At 37.1% G+C, this 15,936-nt stretch overlaps 1 long non-coding RNA gene across 1 annotated transcript in view; it reads right to left on the minus strand.

The window, feature by feature from the left end:
• Nucleotides 1-2,402: 2,402 nt before the first annotated feature.
• Nucleotides 2,403-15,936, minus strand: part of LOC107968413 (uncharacterized) — a 175,448-nt gene continuing 161,914 nt past the window's right edge. The window contains exon 4 of the long non-coding RNA XR_001709560.2: nucleotides 2,403-2,592. This is a non-coding gene — a long non-coding RNA (uncharacterized LOC107968413). The remainder of the gene's footprint in view (nucleotides 2,593-15,936) is intronic.

Here is a 15,936-nt window from a genome sequence, read left to right on the forward strand (position 1 = left end):
CAAATTGCAGCATATTCACACAATGAAATATTCATCAACAACAAAAATGAATGGCCTGATACATATGACAATATAAACAAATCTAAAAAATATCAGACACTAAAGAATACATACATACCATCAGAAGGAATTGCCTTTGTGGGGTCTGGGATGACACTGAATGAAAGGGGCATGAAGAATCTCTCTGGGAAGTTAGAACATTTCTATATCTTGTTTTAGGTAGCAGTTACATAGGTATAGGCAATAGTCAAAACTTACCAAGCTTCAAACTAATACTGTATTTTTGAAAATTTTTGTATTGTATTTTTGTATTGTATTTTGTGTGGTGTTTTTGAAAAAAAGACCTTATTCTGAAAAGGTCTTCAGAAGCCACAGTAAGAACCCTCCTAAAATATCTCCACTCAGTTACAGTGAACAATTCAGGAGAACGAATAGGAAGGCCAATTTTAATTTCTTCATGCTGGAAGAGCATCATTATGACAAGTTTTCAAGTTGGAGTGTAAAATATGTTCTATCCCTTACTCAATTTTTTAGTCCATTGGATAGTGAAGCCATGCATTTTCCTCTCCTGAAATAACTGTTGGAAGTCAGAGATCAAAATTCTCTAATGTGAAAAATGCAGATGAGGATTTAGAAGGTTTGGACATTCAAGTTCCAAGTCAGCAATGGTACAGGTGACTTTGGGCAAGTCCATGAACCATCTGGAGCTCAGTTTTCCACTGTAGGTCATACGTGTGTGAGGCAGGTGAGGGGAGGGGGAGTTGTACCACCTAGTGATGGACAAAGATTTGTGATGGCAATATAATGAGAGAGGGAAGTTCAAAGAGGAGAGTTTGAGCTTTCAAATGCCCTGAGAGACAGAAAGTATTTTCTTTTAATTCTAAGATATATTAAGGCACTACCTGGCTAAACAGCATCTTTGGGATGCTCTGAAATTAGTAACCTGGAATTAAACTTCCCAGTGAGGGCTGAATGTATGGGACTGAGATGCTAGAGGCTGAAATATCAGAAGACACCTCCCAGTGGGAAAGTCAAGAAAAATAAATAAATAAATAAAACCTCTAAATACCATGAATAACATCGATAGCTGAACATTTGGAGTCAAGCCAACAGAGTTTGAAATACCCATGTGCATATTTAGTATGCATATACTACATATTAGTGATACACATAGGCATGCACACACTTTCTAAATATGAACTCTATAGTCCTAGGTTAAAAGTGTTTGAAAATTGGAGTCAGAATAGGACCAATTTAGTGTACTAGATATTCATGGCTGTGTTTGACAGAACAGGTCACACATGTAGGAAAAGCTTCTTTAAAATAATGTGAAGGAATAATATTTTAAAGTACTAATTAGTGTGATTTAAATTTCACACCTATTAATAGTATTTTCCTGGGTCTTCAACATAAATAATTACTAGTATATATCTATTCAAAGATGGATTTCAATACTATCCCTTTGTATAACTTGTTTTAAGAACCCTTAAGTAAGTCTAAACATCATTTTACTTTGAGAATATTCTTCACTGGAAAACTGAATGTGTTATTTTGGATGTATCATTAGTTTCCTCAACCAAAATTTTTTACCATTCTTTCTTTATTATGTATTGAGGGAAGTTTTTAAAGGCTATTACAAAACCGACTCACATTCCATCGGGTGTCACAAGTTTATGAAGATATTATCACCACACCAGGAAGTATTCATGATTTGTTTCAGAACACTGAATAAGGTACCATGTTCAAATACTGCTAAAGAAAGTGTAATACAAACGTTTATGTGCATGATGCTTAACAAAGACCTGAAAAACAAAGACCTGAAAATTATAGGCATGTAATTAGAATTTCTCAATAGTTTGTCAGATGATAGGGCGGGAATTATTGCACTCATTTGATTGATTGATAAGGAAACTGAGGCTCAGAGGTTTGGTAACTTAACCAATGAAACCCATCTACTAATAGGCATGATACAAACTTGACCTTGGTCTTCTGATTTAGATAAGGACTTTTCACAGCCCCAATGGCCTTTCTGACTTGCACTTTAATTTTAGAATTGCATATACTTTTTGCTATAAAAGCCACAGAGCTTATCTTCCACATGAAAAGTAACAATGACTCATGTCCTTGATTTCAAGCTGCTAACCTTTAGCAGGATAGGAAAAGGGACTTCAGAATTTAAGACAAAGAGACCTGGAGGGGAAAGTAGACTCAATACAAATAAGCCTAGTTATCCCTAGCTCATACTCTTTTAAAATAGATCAGCCAAAGGGAATTTTGGGGGAAAAAAGGAGAAACCATCACTCAAAGGAGATAATAATCTTAATTGAAATCAGAAAGCCTTCAGACCTCCTTGTGTATAAATGTATGTGCTGTAATAGTGAACATTTAAAATCCCTACTGGATTTTTAACATTCTGGACGCGTTTAATCATTTTTTTCTTCTTTTTTCCTAATTGGAGGTGGATAGGGAGGAGGAAGTTCAGGAAAATCAGAATCCCTGAACCATTCTCTGCTTCCTGAAAGTTCTTTCTATGGTGCTCCACTGGGCTGTCTGGAATCCAGGATCTTGGGGGAATAACAATGATGTGGCACTCTAAAGGAAAAAAAGAAAATAAAGAAATAAGAACTTGGTATTCTTAAGGAAACATGCTGTAGTGACAGGTATCCATGGGTTCCCTTGGAGAGCGGAAATGAAGTTGGTTAAAATTCTGCATCTGAACACACTAAAGATAGAGACAGTCACATGAGAATGTGGAGCAGAGATTTTTCTGCTATAATTCAGCTCACAACATCTTTTGAATAAACAATGAAAATATACAAATATAATAGAGACATCCTATGATACTGTCATAGAAGAAATATATATTCTGTTTCTGTCCTTGGTTCCTGGCAGAAAATTCATAAAACCCTTGGAATTTCCCTATAGGGGTGAGAGGGGCATTTTTTGCTATGCATAATAAGTCCCAATCAACCACACCTGAGTTTATGCTAATGAGGTGACTCTTAGGGGATGGGACTGGTTGCTTGAGGAAACAACCATGTGACAAGAGGGTTGGAAGTTTCAGCCCTAACCCTTGACCTCTGGGAAGGGGAAGACAGGCTGGAGATTAGCTTGAATCACCAATAGCCAATTATTTTTTTCTTTTTTTTTTCTTTATTATTATTATACTTTAAGTTTTAGGGTACATGTGCACAATGTGCAGGTTAGTTACATATGTATACATGTGCCATGCTGGTGCGCTGCACCCACTAACACGTCATCTGGCATTAGGTATATCTCCCAATGCTATCCCTCCCACCTCCCCCCACCCCACAACAGTCCCCAGAGTGTGATGTTCCCCTTCCTGTGTCCATGTGTTCTCACTGTTCAATTCCCACCTATGAGTGAGAATATGTGGTGTTTGGTTTTTTGTTCTTGCGATAGTTTACTGAGAATGATGATTTCCAATTTCATCCATGTCCCTACAAAGGACATGAACTCATCATTTTTTATGGCTGCATAGTATTCCATGGTGTATATGTGCCACATTTTCTTAATCCAGTCTATCAATCATTGTTGGACATTTGAGTTGGTTCCAAGTCTTTGCTATTGTGAATAATGCCGCAATAAACATACGTGTGCATGTGTCTTTATAGCAGCATGATTTATAGTCCTTTGGGTATATACCCAGTAATGGGATGGCTGGGTCAAATGGTATTTCTAGTTCTAGATCCCTGAGGAATCGCCACACTGACTTCCACAATGGTTGAACTAGTTTACAGTCCCACCAACAGTGTAAAAGTGTTCCTATTTCTCCATATCCTCTCCAGCACCTGTTGTTTCCTGACTTTTTAATGATTGCCATTCTAACTGCTGTGAGATGGTATCTCATTATGGTTTTGATTTGCATTTCTCTGATGGCCAGTGATGGTGAGCATTTTTTCATGTGTTTTTTGGCTGCATAAATGTCTTCTTTTGAGAAGTGTCTCTTCATGTCCTTCGCCCACTTTTTGATGGGGTTGTTTTTTTCTTGTAAATTTGTTTGAGTTCATTGTAGATTCTGGATATTAGCCCTTTGTCAGATGAGTAGATTGTGAAAATTTTCTCCCATTTTGTAGGTTGCCTGTTCACTCTGACAGTGGTTTCTTTTGCTGTGCAGAAGCTCTTTAGTTTAATTAGATCCCATTTGTCAATTTTGGCTTTTGTTGCTATTGCTTTTGGTGTTTTAGACATGAAGTCCTTGCCCATGCCTATGTCCTGAATGGTAATGCCTAGGTTTTCTTCTAGGGTTTTTATGGTTTTAGGTCTAACATTTAAGTCTTTAATCCATCTTGAATTAATTTTTGTATAAGGTGTAAGGAAGGGATCCAGTTTCAGCTTTCTACATATAGTTAGCCAGTTTTCCCAGCACCATTTATTAAATAGGGAATCCTTTCCCCATTGCTTGTTTTTCTCAGGTTTGTCAAAGGTCAGATAGTTGTAGATATGCGGCGTTATTTCTGAGGGCTCTGTTCTGTTCCATTGATCTATATCTCTGTTTTGGTACCAGTACCATGCTGTTTTGGTTACTGTAGCCTTTTAGTATAGTTTGAAGTCAGGTAGTGTAATGCCTCCAGCTTTGTTCTTTGGCTTTGTTCTTTGGCTTAGGATTGACTTGGCAATGCGGGCTCTCTTTTGGTTCCATATGAACTTTAAAGTACTTTTTTCCAATTCTGTGAAGAAAGTCACTGGTAGCTTGGTGGGAATGGCATTGAATCTGTAAATTACCTTGGGCAGTATGGCCATTTTCATGACATTGATTCTTCCTACCCATGAGCATGGAATGTTCTTCCATTTGTTTGTATCCTCTTTTATTTCCTTGAGCAGTGGTTTGTAGTTCTCCTTGAAGAGGTCCTTCACATCCCTTGTAAGTTGGATTCCTAGGTATTTTATTCTCTTTGAAGCAGTTGTGAATGCGATTTCACTCATGATTTGGCTGTTTTTCTGTTGTTGGTGTATAAGAATGCTTGTGATTTTTGTACATTGATTTTGTATCCTGAGACTTTGCTGAAGTTGCTTATCAGCTTAAGTAGATTTTGGGCTGAGACAATGGGGTTTTCTAGATATACAATCATGTCATCTGCAAACAGGGACAATTTGACTTCCTCTTTTCCTAATTGAATACCCTTTATTTCCTTCTCCTGCCTAATTGCCCTGGCCAGAACTTCCAACACTATGTTGAATAGGAGTGGTGAGAGAGGGCATCCCTGTCTTGTGCCAGTTTTCAAAGGGAATGCTTCCAGCTTTTGCCCATTCAGTATGGTATTGGCTGTGGGTTTTTCATAGATAGCTCTTATAATTTTGAGATACATCCCATCAATACCTAATTTATTGAGAGTTTTTAGCATGAAGGGTTGTTGAATTTTGTCAAAGGCCTTTTCTGCATCTATTGAGATAATCATGTGGTTTTTGTCTTTGGTTCTGTTTATATGCTGGATTACATTTATTGATTTGTGTATATTGAACCAGCCTTGCATCCCAGGGATGAAGCCCACTTGATCATGGTGGATAAGCTTTTTGATGTGCTGCTGGATTTCGTTTGCCAGTATTTTATTGAGGATTTTTGCATCCATGTTCATCAAGGATATTGGTCTGAAATTCTCATTTCTGGTTGTGTCTCTGCCTGGCTTTGGTATCAGGATGATGTTGGCCTCATAAAATGAGTTAGGGAGGATTCCCTCTTTTTCTATTGATTGGTATAGTTTCAGAAGGAATGGTACCAGTTCCTCCTTGTACCTGTGGTAGAATTCGGCTGTGAATCCATCTGGTCCTGGACTCTTTTTGGTTGGTAAGCTATTGATTATTGCCACAATTTCAGGTCCTGTTATTGGTCTATTCAGAGATTCAACTTCTTCCTGGTTTAGTCTTGGGAGAGTGTATGTGTCCAGGAATTTATCCATTTCTTCTAGATTTTCTAGTTTATTTGCGTAGAGGTGTTTGTAGTATTCTCTGATGGTAGTTTGTATTTCTGTGGGGTCGGTGGTGATATCCCCTTTATCATTTTTTATTGTGTCTATTTGATTCTTCTCTCTTTTTTTCTTTATTAGTCTTGCTAGCGGTCTATCAATTTTGTTGATCCTTTCAAAAAACCAGTTCCTGGATTCATTGATTTTTTGAAGGGTTTTTTGTGTCTCTATTTCCTTCAGTTCTGCTCTGATCTTAGTTATTTCTTGCCTTCTGCTAGCTTTTGAATGTGTTTGCTCTTGCTTTTCTAGTTCTTTTAATTGTGATGTTGGGGTGTCAATTTTGGATCTTTCCTGCTTTCTCTTGTGGGCATTTAGTGCTATAAATTTCCCTGTACACACTGCTTTGAATGCATCCCAGAGATTCTGGTATGTTGTGTCTTTGTTCTTGTTGGTTTCAAAGAACATCTTTATTTCTGCCTTCATTTCGTTATGTACCCAGTAGTCATTCAGGAGCAGGTTGTTCAGTTTCCATGTAGTTGAGCAGTTTTGAGTGAGATTCTTAATGCTGAGTTCTAGTTTGATTGCACTGTGGTCTGACAGACAGTTTGTTATAATTTCTGTTCTTTTACATTTGCTGAGGACAGCTTTACTTCCAAGTATGTGGTCAATTTTGGAATAGGTGTGGTGTGGTGCTGAAAAAAATGTATATTCTGTTGATTTGGGGTGGAGAGTTCTGTAGATGTCTATTAGGTCTGCTTGGTGCAGAGCTGAGTTCAATTCCTGGGTATCCTTGTTGACTTTCTCTCGTTGATCTGTCTAATTTTGACAGTGGGGTGTTAAAGTCTCCCATTATTAATGTGTGGGAGTCTACGTCTCTTTGTAGGTCACTCCGGACTTGCTTTATGAATCTGGGTGCTCCTGTATTGGGTGCATATATATTTAGGATAGTTAGCTCTTCTTGTTGAATTGATCCCTTTACCATTATGTAATGGCCTTCTTTGTCTCTTTTGATCTTTGTTGGTTTAAAGTCTGTTTTATCAGAGACTAGGATTGCAACCCCTGCCTTTTTTTGTTTTCCATTTGCTTGGTAGATCTTCCTCCATCCTTTTATTTTGAGCCTATGTGTGTCTCTGCACGTGAGATGGGTTTCCTGAATACAGCACACTGATGGGTCTTGACTCTTTATCCAATTTGCCAGTCTGTGTCTTTTAATTGGAGCATTTAGTCCATTTACATTTAAAGTTAATATTGTTATGTGTGAATTTGGGTCATTATGATGTTAGCTGGTTATTTTGCTCGTTAGTTCCTGCAGTTTCTTCCTAGTCTCGATGGTCTTTACATTTTGGCATGATTTTGCAGCAGCTGGTATGGGTTGTTCCTTTCCATGTTTAGTGCTTCCTTCAGGAGCTCTTTTAGGGCAGGCTTGGTGGTGACAAAATCTCTCAGCATTTGCTTGTCTGTAAAGTATTTTATTTCTCCTTCACTTATGAAGCTTAGTTTGGCTGGATATGAAATTCTGGGTTGAAAATTCTTTTCTTTAAGAATGTTGAACATTGGCCCCCACTCTCTTCTGGCTTGTAGAGTTTCTGCCGAGAGATCCGCTGTTAGTCTGATGGGCTTCCCTTTGTGGGTAACCCGACCTTTCTTTCTGGCTGTCCTTAATATTTTTTCCTTCATTTCAACTTTGGTGAATCTGACAATTATGTGTCTTGGAGTTGCTCTTCTCGAGGAGTATCTTTGTGGCGTTCTCTGTATTTCCTGAATCTGAATGTTGGCCTGCCTTGCTAGATTGGGGAAGTTCTCCTGGATATTATCCTGCAGAGTGTTTTCCAACTTGGTTCCATTCTCCCCATCGCTTTCAGGTACACCAATCAGACATAGATTTGGTCTTTTCACATAGTCCCATATTTCTTGGAGGCTTTGCTCATTTCTTTTTATTCTTTTTTCTCTAAACTTCTCTGCTCGCTTAATTTCATTCACTTCATCTTCCATCGCTGATACCCTTTCTTCCAGTTGATCGCATCGGCTCCTGAGGCTTCTGCATTCTTCACGTAGTTCTCGAGCCTTGGTTTTCAGCTCCATCAGCTCCTTTAAGCACTTGTCTGTATTGGTTATTCTAGTTATACATTATTCTAAATTTTTTTCAAAGTTTTCAACTTCTTTGCCTTTGGTTTGAATTTCCTCCCGTAGCTCAGAGTAATTTGATCATCTGAAGCCTTCTTCTCTCAGCTCTTCAAAGTCATTCTCCATCCAGCTTTGCTTCATTGCTGGTGAGGAACTGTGTTCCTTTGGAGGAGGAGAGGTGCTCTGCTTTTTAGAGTTTCCAGTTTTTCTGCTCTGTTTTTTCCCCATCTTTGTGGTTTTATCTACTTTTGGTCTTTGATGATTGTGACGTACCGATGGGTTTTTGGTGTGGATGTCCATTCTGTTTGTTAGTTTTCCTTCTAACAGTCAGGACCCTCAGCTGCAGGTCTGTTGGAGTACCTGGCCTTGTGAGGTGTCAGTCTGCCCCTGCTGGGGGGGGGGGGTGCCTCCCGATTAGGCTGCTCGGGGGTCAGGGACCCACTTGAGAAGGCAGTCTGCCCGTTCTCAGATCTCCAGCTGCATGCTGGGAGAACCACTGCTCTCTTCAAAGCTGTCGGACTGGGACATTTAAGTCTGGAGAGGTTACTGCTGTCTTTTTGTCTGTCTGTGCCCTGCCCCCAGAGGTGGAGCCTACAGAGGCAGGCAGGCCTCCTTGAGCTGTGGTGGGCTTCACCCAGTTCGAGCTTCCTGGCTGCTTTGTTTACCTAAGCAAGCCTGGGCAATGGCAGGCGCCCCTCCCCAGCCTCACTGCTGTGTTGTTGCAGTTTGATCTCAGACTGCTGTGCTAGCAATCAGTGAGACTCCGTGGGCGTAGGACCCTCTGAGCCAGGTGCAGGATAAAATCTCCTGGTGTGTTGTTTTTTAAGCCTGTCGGAAAAGTGCAGTATTTGGGTGGGAGTGACCCGATTTTCCAGGTGCTGTCTGTCACCCCTTTCTTTGACTAGGAAAGGGAACTCCCTGACCCCTTGCATTTCCCGAGTGAGGCAATGCCTCGCCCTGCTTCGGCTGGCACACGGTGCACGCACCCACTGACCTGCGCCCACTGTCTGGCACTCCCTAGTGAGATGAACCCGGTACCTCATATGGAAATGCAGAAATCACCTGTCTTCTGCGTCGCTCATGCTGGGAGCTGTAGACCGGAGCTGTAGACCAGAGCTGTTCCTATTCGGCCATCTTGGCTCCTCCCCAAAACTATAGCCAATTATTTAATCAATAATTCTTATGTAATGAAGCCTCCATCAAAACTGTAATGGAAAGGATTCAGAGAGCTTCTGGGTGGCCAAACACATGGAGGTGCTGGAAGGGCAACATGCTTGGAGAGAGCATGTGGAAGCTCCACATTGTCCCTATACCTTGCACTGTGCATCTTTTCCATTTGGGAAAGATGTATCCTGAGTTGTATCTTTTTATGATAAACAGGTAAATATAAGTAAATATTTCCCTGAATTATTTGAGCCATTCTATCAAATTACTGAACCCAAGGAGTCATGGATATTCCTGACTTATAGCTGGTGGGTCATAAGTACGAGAGGTCCAGACTTTCAACTGGCATCTGAAGTTTGGGGTAAGTCTTGTGGCACTGAGCTCTTAGCCTGTGGAGTCTATACAAACTATGTGCATTTAATGTCAGAATTGAGTTAAATTGTCCACCAAACATTGGAGAATTGGTTGGTGTGGGAAAAACCACCAGACATTTGGCGTCAGAAGGGTTCTGTGTGAGTGTAGAGAAAAATTTATTTATTTTATATATCATTAAATAGAGCCAATCCATGAAGACTCCCATTCTCTTGTGTGCTTGAGCATCTTTTTAAAAAGAAATATCTCCAGGGCAAAACCAAGTTAAGGAAAGTTATTGGTATGACCCTCCAGCCACAGGTATAGAAGGCAGGCACAGCTCAGGTGAGAAATATATTGTCTCTGATTGTTTTCTTTAAAATTGTAGTCATCACTCATCGCTCTTAACCACTCTATAAGAGAGGGCAGGATGTAGGGTCCTTGGCTCTTAAAAACAAAAACAAACAAACAAACAGGGACTTCTAATTTTAGCTCTGACATATCCCATTTTACAACAAAAAAAATCTAAGTAAGTTAAACACTAATGACTTTTCTTATACCCATCACAGGAATGAGTTTTCAAGCCTAACCTCCAGCCTGAAATCTGAAGAACCATATAAATTCAGAGTTACAGGTGAAATCTGTTTATGTAGAGCAGAAACCACTAAGGATATAAAATGATAGAAACACTTAAATAATAATTTTGATGAATTGCTGGAGAGGGAGTGTGTACTAGTTTGAATGAAGCTCGTACTTCATTCTGGGGCTATAGTCCTAGGGAGGCTCCCACACTTCTGTAGGATTTACCTCCAGCAACATCCAGGAATCTTCACATGCTGAAGACCAGAGAAAGATACTTTCCTGGCACTAGCAGGAGGAGTTAAAGGGTAATCCTTGTGAAATATGCCCAGAGCCTTCTCTATAATAAAGACCCAGGGAATAAGAATTTACCAGAACCTTGTCCCAAGGAATAAGGAAAGAACATTCCTCCAACTCCAGTCCCCTCTAGCCTGTATTTCACACCAAAAGTGGGAGGTTGGAGAGGTTGGCCCTAAAAGAAGAAATACTTCTGAAGATCACAGTTCAGAGAAGCAAGGCCAGTAAAAGAATTAGATTTAATTAGAATTTTGTAGAACACTCCTCTTGTTTTATGCCTTAACACCACATCAAAATGGAGAATAGGTTTACAGATTACAGCTGAAAAAACTGCAAGATGCAGGCCCTCTCTGAGGAAGCCAATGTGAAAAGAGAAGACAAATCAAGGACACTGGAGAATTTAAAGCCTCTGGTACCTATAATGACAATAAGCATCAAACAAAACCTAAACTCCTAGTCAAATTAACATAAAACCTTATACTAAGGGCTTATATATCTCAATTCCTATGACCAATATCATATCAAGCTTCCAATAAAATATTACAGGGGATGCTGAAAGGCAAAAACAAACAAGAAAACACAGTTTGAAGAGGTTGGTACATCAGAACCAGTTGATATGACAAAGATGCTGGAATTATAGAAAATGTAAGATAATTATAATTGATATGGTAATGGTTCTCATGGGAAAAGTAGAGTGCTTGAGAAAACAAATAGATAAACTATGAAGAGAGATGGAAACTCTGAGAATAAAATGAAAGAAAGAAGTAGACATGAAAAATACTGTAATAGAAATAAATAATGTTTATAATGAGCTCATTGGTAAACTGGTCACAGTTTAGTGAAGAATCAGTGAGTTTGATGATAGATCAGTAGGAGCTTCACAAACTGAAATAGAAAGAGAAAAAACAGTTTTAAAAAAGGACAGACCATTCAATGACTGTACAATAATTTCAAAACATGTGACACACATAAGTGCAATACCAGAACAAAGAGAGAATAGAGTACAAACAACGTATACAGTAACACTGGTGGAGAATTTTCCAAAATTAATAACAGCCACTAAATCACAGACCCAAGAAGATGAGAGAACACCAAATAGAATGAATACCAAAGGAAATACATTTATACATATCTTATTTAAACTTCAGACAAACAAAAGAAAAGAGAATATCTTTAAAGTAGCCAGGGGAAAAGGATGGTCGTTGGGTGGTTGAGGGGAGACACATTACCTTTAGGGAGCATAGATAAGGATTACAGCATACTTTCTCAAGAGAAACCAGGCAAGCAAGAAGAGACTGGAGTAAAAACAATGTAAGGTATTGAAAGGAAAAAATAACTATCAAACTAGATTTCAATATCCAGTGAAATTATCTTTCAAGTGCAAAGGAGAAATAAAGACATTATCAAACAAAGAAAAACACTGAGGGAATTCATTGCCAGCAGCTCTGCCCTGCAAGCTGTATTAAACATTTTCTTTAGGCAGGTAGCGTAGCAAATGGCAAGAAACTTGGATCCACATTTTAAAATGAAATAGTATCAGAGAAGTAATAAATAAGAGGCTGGGTGCGGTGGCTCACGCTTGTAATCCCAGCACTTTGGGAGGCTGAGGCAGGAGGATCACCTGAGTTTGAGAGTTCAAGACCAGCCTGACCAACATGGAGAAACTATGTCTCTACTAAAAATGCAAAATTAGCCAGGTATGGTGGCGCATGCCTGTAATCCCAGCTACTTGGGAGGCTGAGGCAGGAGAATCGTTTGAACTCAGGAAGCAGAGGTTGTGATGAGCTGAGATCACACCATTGCAATCCAGCCTGGGCAACAAGAGCAAAACTCCATCTCAGAAATAAATAAATAATATATATAAAATTACTATTTATTTAAAGTAATAATAGTAACAGTGTTAATAAGTCAAAAAATGACAGTAATGACATAAGAAATTAGAGGAAGGAATTAGGAATATTCTGTTTTAGTTACCTGAACTATAGGTGAAATTGAATTTTGTAATTTAAATGTGGGCTTAAATTAGTTAGAATGTATATTGTAAACTATAGTTCAGTGTTTAAACAGATTTTTTAAAGAAGCGTAATGAATACAGTAAGAGAGGAGATAAAATTGAATCGTATAAAATGCTCAATTAAAACCAGAAAGTAAAAAAAAAAAAATATTTCACTGGTGATAAGAACAAAAAAGGGTTTAAATCACAGCTTATATTACTCCAAGTATATCAGTAATTACTTAAAAAATCGATGGTCTAAATGCACCAATTCAAAGATGGAGATTGTAAGAGTAAATAGAAAAATAAGAGCCAAATATATTTTGTATACAAATAACTAATTTTAAATATAAAAAGATTCTGATAGATTAAAATTAAAGAGATGGAGAAATATATACCATGGTAACACTAACCAAAATAAAGTTGAAATTGCTATATTAATTTCAGACAAAAGGGATTTTGCAAAGAAAGAACAATTATTAGAAATAAAAGACATTAAATAATGATAAAGAAGTAAACTGAGCAAAAATAACAATGCTAAAAGTATGTGTACCTAACAATAGAGCCAAAATACATAAAACAAAAAAATGGTATAACTGCAACTTGAAATAAATATATCTACTATTATAGTTGGAGGCTGCAGTACTGCCCTTTGAATAACTGATATCTCAAGCAGGCAGAGAATCAGAAAAATATTGAATAATAGTATCAACCAACTTGATCTAATCTACACTTATAGATTACTCCATCCAGAGATAGCAAAATACATACTTTCTCAAGCTGATATGGATCTGTCACCAAGATATATCACATTCTGTGTCATAAAACAAACCACAACAAATTTAAAAAATTAGAAATTTAACAAAACATGTCCTCAAACTCCCAATAAAATTAAACCAGAAATCAATAAAGATAGTTGAAAAATTAAACACAGATTTCTTAATAACGTATAATCAAAAAGAAGTCTTAAGAGAAATATGCAGATGTTTTCAACTAATAGAAATGAAGATACAACTTATACAAGTTGTTGAATGCAGCAAAAACAATATCTACAGGAAGATATGTATCATGAAATACATATATGAGAAAAGAAAAATGATCTAACATTGATAATTTTTCAGCTTAGAAAATAAAAGAAATCGAACATTTTTAACTAAAGAAAACAGAAGAAAAAGAATAATATAATTAACAACAATAATCAGATAAATTGAAGGCAGGACATCGATGAAGAAAATCAATAAACCAAAATGGGGTTATTTGAAGAGAGCAATAAAACTGATATACTTCTCACCAGCCTAGCCAATAAACAAGAATAATTACCAATATTATAAGTGAAAGAGAGATCATGAATATTGGTCCCATGGGCATTAAAAGAACATAAAGAAATGCTATGAACATGTAAACACACATAAAAACAAATTTGATAACTTACATGAAATAGATTAACTTTCTGAAGGACACAAACAGTACAAATTTACACAAAGAGAAGTAAGTTACCTGACCACTCATGTGTCTAAACAAATAGAATCAATTAACAACCTTCCAAAATAGAAATCACCAGGTCCACATGATTTCACTGCTAAATTACATGGACTATAAGAGGAAGAAATTATACCAATTCTTCACAGTCTCTCACAGAAAACAGATGAGAGAAAACTTCCTAACTTATTCTATAAGACCAACATTACTCTAATACCAAAACTAGGTAAAGACTCACAAAAAGGAAATCAAAGCCCAATATTCTTCATTAATATGGATGCAAAAATTTTAAGCAAAACATTAAGAAATTAAATTCAACAATCTATGAGAAAAATTATATGCCACAATGATGTGAGATTTATTCTGGGTCAGTTATGCAAGGCTGGTTCAGCAGCAGAAAATCAATTAATGTAATCCTCATCAACAGACTGAGGAAGAAAAACACCGATCATGTCAATGGATGCAGAAAGAGAATTTGACAAACTCTACTACTCACACATGGTAAAAACCATGGGCAAACCAGGAATAGAGGAGAACTTCCCCAGTTTGATAAAAAACATATCTACAACAAAACCCATAGAACTAACATTATACTTAATGGTGAGACACTAGACACTTTCTCCTCAGTATCAGGAATAAGGATGTCCTCTCTCACCAGCCTATTCAGTATTGTGCTGGAAGTTCTAGCTGATACAACATGATTGAAAAAAAAATAAAAGGAATGCAATTTGAAAAGAAAAATAATAAAACTCTCTATTTACAGATTATATGATTATGTAGAGAACCCCGAATAATCAACAAAACAATTCCTGGAACTAATGAGACAGTGTTGCAGTGTTGCAGGACCCATGGTTAATATACAAATGTCAATTGCTTTTCTTTATATCAGCAATGAACAATCAGAATTGGAAAATTAAAAAAAAAATGTCATTTACAATAGCATTCCCAGTACCTACATCTAAATATCTAACTAAATATGTACAGAACCTATATGCTGGCAAGTACAAAATACAGATAAAAAATAAGAGAAAATCTAAATAAATGGTACATACCAAAACAAACTAGTATTCAGTGATAAAAATAAGTGAACTACTAAACCATGAGGAGACACAAATGAATCTTATTCCACATTGCTAAATAAAATAAACTAGTCTGAAATAGCTAATACTGTATAATTCTGATTATATGTCAGAATTATTATCTGTTGTAGTGCCAGGTAATAATAAAGTTCTAAAAACAAAACAAACAGAAGAACTCCACAATGATCAGATGTCAAAAGAATACAAGAGTCAACTGAAAAAGCTTCAAATGACCACAACAGCGACAATTTGAGTAGCAAAATAAAATTCAATTATTATAACCCGAAGTATAAAATAAATATTCATGAGCTCATACTGTTGTAAATAAACAACTTAATACATTGTGAGAATTAAAAAAATCTCATCTGCAAAAGAATTCCAAAGTCACTATACCCCTCCAACATTTAAGGAATGGGGAGTTACATACATATTATGTAAGGTATAGTGACTTTCATCCAAAAGGTACAGTATAGAATATAAGAATAAAGACAGAAGAGAAAACTGACAAACACTAAGTCAAGTCTGGGGATCAAGGTTAACAACAAAAGTGATAAGTTGTATAAATAATATACATCCTAGATATGATGTGATGAAAATGACACTTGCCTCTGTGGTCTTCCTCCCAAAACCACATTACTGGAGTGGTCTAATTATAAAACATAATAAACAAACAAACAAATAAATAAGTAAGTAAAAGCATATATCAGAGACAATTTTCAATTCAAAGACATTCTACAGAATCTCAGACCAATAACCTTCAAAGCTTTCAAGGTCACTAAAAACAAGCAACATCTGAGAAAGCATCACACTCAAGAAGAGCTGAAACCAAAATGGCTATTAGACGTAATGTGGTGTTATGGATCGGATCATGGAACAGAGAAAGGACATCAAAGAAAAAATCTGAGGAAATCTGAATAAAGTATGAACTTCAGTTAGTAAGAATTTA

The sequence above is a fragment of the Pan troglodytes genome, chromosome 16 (assembly GCF_028858775.2).
Source record: "Pan troglodytes isolate AG18354 chromosome 16, NHGRI_mPanTro3-v2.0_pri, whole genome shotgun sequence".
Classification (NCBI taxonomy): Eukaryota; Metazoa; Chordata; class Mammalia; order Primates; family Hominidae; genus Pan; species Pan troglodytes.